This window comes from Coregonus lavaretus (assembly GCF_964263955.1).
Source record: "Coregonus lavaretus genome assembly, chromosome: 16".
Taxonomy (NCBI): Eukaryota; Metazoa; Chordata; class Actinopteri; order Salmoniformes; family Salmonidae; genus Coregonus; species Coregonus lavaretus.
Genome location: NC_140003.1, coordinates 47,843,194 through 47,851,201, shown reverse-complemented (window position 1 = coordinate 47,851,201; position 8,008 = coordinate 47,843,194).

Genomic DNA, 8,008 nt, shown 5'->3' with positions numbered 1-8,008 from the left:
AATAGATAACGGTCCTCACCTCAGCTGGAGAAAGGGAAAACGATGTTTTTCAATATGGGGTGGGGGCGATAATTCTAGATGAAGGACCATTTCTGTTAACATTTATAAATGGAATGTACTAGCACATCTGAGATTGGCTTCAGCAGGTGCGTCAGAAATGTTGAATTGTTATTCCAAGGATAAAAGCTTCTTTAATCAGGCAAACTACTTACCAGGTCGACAAAGATGGCGCGGGGCACGTACTTGCCGGTGCACGTGGCGCTGAAGGAAGGTGGTAAAGGAGTCATCGAGGTTACCGGTGGGCTTGTCACTGGGCATCTGTCCTGGGTAAACTGTGCACAGGAGATCAGAAATTGGGATCTCATGTAGAGCGCCTGGACCTGCCTAAGATCTGAGAGGAAGTGGGCGCGGGTGGATCCCAGGTCCCGAACACAGTACTGAGATGAGGTGAGCTTGGACAATCTATCAATAAAGATAAGAAAAAAGAAAAAACAATCCAAAAATAAGAAAAGCCCCTGTTGTTCAAGAAGGGCAGCGAGGTCCTCCTTAAGGGGGCCACAGCAGGACTGTGTTGAGTATCCTTGAACATACAGTCGCTTAAGGGGCATATCTTTCCAATAAGTATATAGTAAAATACATATTTTAGAGTCCCGAAGGAATTCTAATAATGTTTCCCCATGATGATTAACAAAGTCATCCAAAAGCAACACACGATGGAATATCATCAATATCATCTATACAGTCATCTAACCTCCCAATTGGACTGTTAAGATCCCCACATATGTCAATAGCATCTGCTTCTGTATATACCGTTGAAGTCGGAAGTTTACTTACACCTTAGCCAAATACATTTAAACTCAGTTTTTCACAATTCCTGACATTTAATCCTAGTAAAAATTCCCTGACTTAGGTCAGTTAGGATCAGAATAATAGTAGAGAGAATGATTTATTTCAGCTTTTATTTCTTTCATCACATTCCCAGTGGGTCAGAAGTTTACATACACTCAATTAGTATTCGGTAGCATTGCCTTTAAATTGTTTAACTTGGGTCAAACGTTTTGGGTAGCCTTCCACAAGCTTCCCACAATAAGTTGGGTGAATTTTGGCCCATTCCTCCTGACAGAGCTGGTGTAACTGAGTCAGGTTTGTAGGCCTCCTTACTCGCACATGCTTTTTTCAGTTCTGCCCACAAATGTTCTATAGGATTGAGGTCAGGGCTTTGTGATGGCCACTCCAATACCTTGACTTTGTTGTCCTTAAGCCATTGTTCCACAACTTTGGAAGTATGCTTTGGGTCATTGTTCATTTGGAAGACCCATTTGCGACCAAGCTTTAACTTCCTGACTGATGTCTTGAGATGTTGCTTCAATATATCCACATAATGTTCCTTCCTCATGATGCCATCTATTTTGTGAAGTGCACCAGTCCCTCCTGCAGCAAAGCACCCCCACAGCATGATGCTGCCACCCCCATGCTTCACGTTTGGGATGGTGTTCTTCGACTTGCAAGTTTCCCCCTTTTTCCTCCAAAAATAACGATGGTCATTATGGCCAAACAGTTCTATTTTTGTTTCATCAGACCAGAGGACATTTCTCCAAAAAGTATGATCTTTGTACCCATGTGCAGTTGCAAACCGTAGTCTGGCTTTTTTATGGCGGTTTTGGAGCAGTGGCTTCTTCCTTGCTGAGCGGCCTTTCAGGTTATGTTGATATAGGACTCGTTTTACTGTGGATATAGATACTTTTGTACCCGTTTCCTCCAGCATCTTCACAAGGTCCTTTGCTGTTGTTCTGGGATTGATTTGCACTTTTCACACCAAAGTACGTTCATCTCTAGGAAACAGAATGCGTCTCCTTCCTGAGCGGTATGACGGCTGCGTGGTCACATGGTGTTTACACTTGCGTACTATTGTTTGTACAGATGAACGTGGTACCTTTAGGCATTTGGAAATTGCTCCCAAAGATGAACCAGACTTGTGGAGGTCTACAATTTTTCTTCTGAGGTCTTGGCTGATTTCTTTTGATTTTCCCATGATGTCAAGCAAAGAGACACTGAGTTTGAAGGTAGGCCTTGAAATACATCCACAGGTACACCTCCAATTGACTCAAATGATGTCACTTAGCCTATCAGAAGCTTCTAAAGCCATGACATCATTTTCTGGAATTTTCCAAGCTGTTTAAAGGCACAGTCAACTTAGTGAATGTAAACTTCTGTGAATTGTGATACAGTGAATTATAAGTGAAATAATCTGTCTGTAAACAATTGTTGGAAAAATTACTTGTGTCATGCAAAAAGTAGAAGTCCTAACCGACTTGCCAAAACTATAGTTTGTTAACAAGAAATTTGTGGAGTGGTTGAAAAACGAGTTTTAATGACTCCAACCTAAGTGTATGTAAACTTCCGACTTAATAATATAATAATAATATAATATGCCATTTAGCAGACGCTTTCATCCAAAGCGACTTACAGTCATGTGTGCCTAAATTTACATTTTACATTTTCGTCATTTAGCAGACGCTCTTATCCAGAGCGACTTACAAATTGGTGCATTCACCTTATGAAAGCCAGTGGGACAACCACTTTACAATATATATATATATATATATATATATATATTTTTTTTTGGGGGGGGGATGGGGTAAGGGGGGGTAGAAGGATTACTTTATCCTATCCCAGGTATTCCTTAAAGAGGTGGGGTTTCAAGTGTCTCCGGAAGGTGGTGAGTGACTCCGCTGTCCTGGCGTCGTGAGGGAGCTTGTTCCACCATTGGGGTGCCAGAACAGTTTTGACTGGGCTGAGCGGGAACTGTGCTTCCGCAGAGGTAGGGGGGCCAGCAGGCCAGAGGTGGATGAATGCAATGCCCTCGTTTTGGTGTAGAGACTGATCAGAGCCTGAAGGTACGGAGGTGCCGTTCCCCTCACAGCTCCGTAGGCAAGCACCATGGTCTTGTGGCAGATGCGAGCTTCAACTGGAAGCCAGTGGAGTGTGCGGAGTGACGTGAGAGAACTTGGGAAGGTTGAACACCAGACGGGCTGCGGCGTTCTGGATGAGTTGTAGGGGTTTAATGGCACAGGCAGGGAGCCCAGCCAACAGCAAGTTGCAGTAATCCAGACGGGAGATGACAAGTACCTGGATTAGGACCTGTGCCGCTTCCTGTGTAAGGCAGGGTCGTACTCTGCGAATGTTGTAGAGCATGAACCTACAGGATCGGGTCACCGCCTTGATGTTAGCGGAGAACGACAGGATGTTGTCCAGGGTCACACCAAGGCTCTTTGCACTCTGGGAGGAGGACACAACGGAGTTGTCAACTGTGATGGCGAGATCATGGAACGGGCAGTCCTTCCCCGGGAGGAAGAGCAGCTCCGTCTTGCCGAGGTTCAGCTTGAGGTGGTGATCCGTCATCCACACTGATATGTCTGCCAGACATGCAGAGATGCGATTCGCCACCTGGTTATCAGAAGGGGGAAAGGAGAAGATGAATTGTGTGTCGTCTGCGTAGCAATGATAGGAGAGGCCATGTGAGGATATGACAGAGCCAAGTGACTTGGTGTATAGCGAGAATAGGAGAGGGCCTAGAACTGAGCCCTGGGGGACGCCAGTGGTGAGAGCACGTAGCAATGATATCATTTTTTTTTTTTTGTGTATGGGTGGTCCCGGGGATCGAACCCACTACCCACTACCCTGGCGTTACAAGCGCCGTGCTCTACCAGCTGAGCTACAGAGGACCAACTGTAATTGTTAAATTAGCCAGTTGCGGGCAACCGAAAGTCCAGATCCGTGGTACTGGGTTGATCACAGAAGGACTGGCGAGGATACTGTATTGGACGAGGAACTAAAGTGCAGGTGACGCCTTGCGAGGGCATCTGGCTTGGTGAAGTTCAATTATAACGTGTAATGTTTTGAGGAAATGAGATAAACGGTTACTGTTGTTAGATGTTATTGTGAGTGTTTGTGGTATTCTGTGAATGTAATATGAGCGTTATTGTGAGTGTAGAAATACGTTGTAATCTTAAATTTGGATAATAACGTATAGAAATGTGCATAATAAGGGATTGGAATTTGGATAATCAGATGATTGAAATTTGGATAATACGTTTCGATATATAACGTTATCTTGGGGTTCCGTCCACCACTGCCCATCGTAGTAAATATAATTTGGTATGTTCATTTAGACAGTAGTGGCAAGTCTATAATTTCTGGAAGTCTAGAGAACCGTTGAGGATACTTGTGGAGCATTATTCCCATGACCCACAGGGCAGCGTCCGGAAACTTGTTTTTTTTTTCTTCCGTTGGGAGTATGACATGGTGGATGTAAGTAACATTATATATATATTCTGTGAATATATGAATATATGACAAATTGTTTGTGTGTATAATCGATTGCTAGAGATTTGATAAAGTAATAATGGACATAATGATAATATACCAACTTGCGTACCCAAACGTAGACGTACGTCAGGGGTGGGAAAAAATAAATAAAAGTTTTCTGAGATATTTCCCATTTTGTTGCCTTACAACCTGGAATTAAAATGGATTTTTGGGGGGTTTGTATCATTTGATTTACACAACATGCTTACTATTATTATTATATATATATTATTACTTTGAAGATGCAAAATATTTTTTCTTGTGAAACAAACAAGAAATAAGACCAAAAAACTGCCCCCCCACCCCATCTTTTTACGCTGCTGCTACTCTGTTAATTATTTATGCATAGTCAATTTAACTCTACCCACATGTACATATTACTTCAACTACCTCAACTAGCCGGTGCCCCCGCACATTGACTCTGCACCGGTACCCCCCTGTATATATAGCCTCCCTACTGTTATTTTATTTTACTTCTGCTCTTTTTTTCTCAACACTTTTTTGTTGTTTTATTCTACTTTTTTTATAATAAAATAAATAAATAAATGCACTGTTGGTTAAGGGCTGTAAGGAAGCATTTCACTGTAATGTCTGCACCTGTTGTATTCGGCGCATGTGGCCAATCAAATTTGATTTGAATTGATTTGAAGTTGGATGGGTTCCGCTGGTGTACAGCAATCTTTAAGTCATACCACAGATTCTCAATTGGATTGAGGTCTGGGCTTTGACTAGGCCATTCCAAGACATTTAAATGTTTCCCCTTAAACCACTCGAGTGTTGCTTTAGCAGTATGCTTAGGGTAATTGTCCTGCTGGAAGGTGAACCTCCGTCCCAGTCTCAAATCTCTGGAAGACTGAAACAGGTTTCCCTCAAGAATTTCCCTGTATTTAGCGCCATCCATCATTCCTTCAATTCTGACCAGTTTCCCAGTCCCTGCCGATGAAAAACATCCCCACAGCATGATGCTGCCACCACTATGCTTCACTGTGGGGATGGTGTTCTCGGGGAGGTGTTGGGTTTGCGCCAGACATAGCGTTTCCCTTGATGGCCAAAAAGCTCAATTTTAGTCTCACCTGACCAGAGTACCTTCTTCCATATGTTTGGGGAGTCTCCCACATGCCTTTTGGCGAACACCAAACATGTTTGCTTATTTTTTTCATTAAGCAATGGCTTTTTCTGGCCACACTTCCGTAAAGCCCAGCTCTGTGGAGTGTAAAGCTTAAAGTGGTCCTATGGACAGATACTCCAATCTCCGCTGTGGAGCTTTGCAGCTCCTTCGGGGTTATCTTTGGTGTCTTTGTTGCCTCTCTGATTAATGCCCTCCTTGCCTGTTCCGTGAATCTTGGTGGGCGGCCCTCTCTTGGTAGATTTGTTGTGGTGCCATATTCTTTCCATTTATTAATAATGGATTTAATGGTGCTCCGTGGGATGTTCAAAGTTTCTGATATTTTTTAATAACCCAACCCTGATCTGTACTTCTCCACAACTTTGTCCCTGACCAGTTTGGAGAGCTCCTTGGTCTTCATGGTGCCGCTTGTGTCACACCCTGGCTCTGGGGACTCTATATGTTGAGCCAGGGTGTGTAGTTTCTATGTGTTTTGTTCTATGTTCACAGTCTAGTTCTTGTATTTCTATGTTGGCCAGAGTGGTTCCCAATCAGAGGCAACGAGTGTCAGCTGTTGCTGGTTGTCTCTGATTGGGAGCCATATTTAAACAGTCTGTTTTCCCTTAGTGTTTGTGGGATCTTGTTTCCTTTCGGTGTGTTCCGTGTTTGTTGTGTTTAACATAGGACGTCACGTTATCGTTTGTTGTTTTGTTGTTCGTGCATTCATTAAATAAAAGAAGTATGTTCGTTCATCACGCTGTGTCTTGGTCTACTCCCTTCGACGATCGTGACAGAAGATCCCACCATACCAGGACCAAGCAGCGTGTCCAGGAGCAGGCAGCCTGGACGTGGGAGCAGTTAATGGACGGGCAGGGGTCCTGGACCTGGGAGGAAATCCAGGCCGGGATGGATCGCCGTCCATGGAAGGAGACGGTAGAGGCGCGACGGAGAGAGGAGCAACGGCGTCAACAGGGTCGTCGTCGGAATGACGAGAGGCAACCCCCAAAAAAATGTAGGGGGGGGCACACGGCATGGGCGACGGGGCAGCAGGAGGCAGCTACAGGGCGTATTAGGAGGTTAGGTGAGGAGGCCACCAGGTTAAAGGGGCTATTGGTGCAGAGGGAGCAGGAGTTAGTGGTGCAGAGGGTGGAGCTACTGGAGGCGATAAGGGAGAAGGTGAGAGTAGAGGCACGGCGAGAGGATCTGTGTAGGCAACTGAGGGAGCGGAGGGTTATGACGAAACCCAGTCCCGCTCCTCACACCAAGCAAGTGGTGTGCGTCACCGGTCCGGCCCGTTCCTGCTCCCCGCACTAAGTTGATGGTGCGCGTCGCCAGCCTGGCCCGGCCTGTTCCTGCCCCTCGCACCAAGCCTACGGTGCGCGTCGCCAGCCCGGCCCGGCCTGTTCCTGCTCCCCGCACCAAGCCAAGGGTGCGCGTCGCCAGCCCGGCCCGGCCTGTTCCTGCTACTCGCACCAAGCCTACGGTGCGCGTCGCCAGCCCAGCCCGGCCTGTTCCTGCCCCTCGCACCAAGCCTACGGTGCGCGTCGCCAGCCCAGCCCGGCCTGTTCCTGCTCCCCACACCAAGCTAACGGTGCGCGTCGCCAGCCCAGCCCGGCCTGTTCCTGCTCCCCGCACCAAGCTAATGGTGCGCGGCGCCAGCCCGGCCCGGCCTGTTCCTGCCACTCGCACCAAGTCTACGGTGCGCGTCTACGGTGCGCGTCGCCAGCCCGGCCCGGCTTGTTCCTGCCACTCGCACCAAGCCTACGGTGCGCGTCGCCAGCCCGGCCCGGCCTGTTCCTGCCACTCGCACCAAGCCTACGGTGCGCGTCGCCAGCCCGGCCCTGCCTGTTCCTGCCACTCGCACCAAGCCTACGGTGCGCGTCGCCAGCCCGGCCCGGCCTGTTCCTGCCACTCGCACCAAGCCTACGGTGCGCGTCGCCAGCCCGGCCCGGCCTGTTCCTGCCACTCGCACCAAGCCTACGGTGCGCGTCGCCAGCCCGGCCCGGACTGTTCCTGCTCCACGCACCAAGCCAGGGGTGCGAGTCGTCAGCCCGGTCCGGCCCGTTCCTGCTCCACGCACCAAGCCAGGGGTGCGAGTCGTCAGCCCGGTCCGGCCCGTTCCTGCTCCACGCACCAAGCCAGGAGTGCGCATCGTCAGCCCGGTCCGGCCCGTTCCTGCTCCACGCACCAAGCCAGGGGTGTGCGTCGTCAGCCCGGTCCGGCCCGTTCCTGCTCCACGCACCAAGCCAGGGGTGCGAGTCGTCAGCCCGGTACGGCCCGTTCCGGCTCCACGCACCAAGCCAGGGGTGCGCATCGTCAGCCCGGTCCGGCCCGTAGCTGCTCCACGCACCAAGCCAGAGGTGCGCATCGTCAGCCCGGTCCGGCCCGTTCCTGCTCCACGCACCAAGCCAGGGGTGCGCATCGTCAGCCCGGTCCGGCCCGTTGCTGCTCCACGCACCAAGCCAGGGGTGCGCATCGTCAGCCCGGTCCAGCCCGTTTCTGCTCCACGCACCAAGCCAGGGGTTTGTGTCGTTG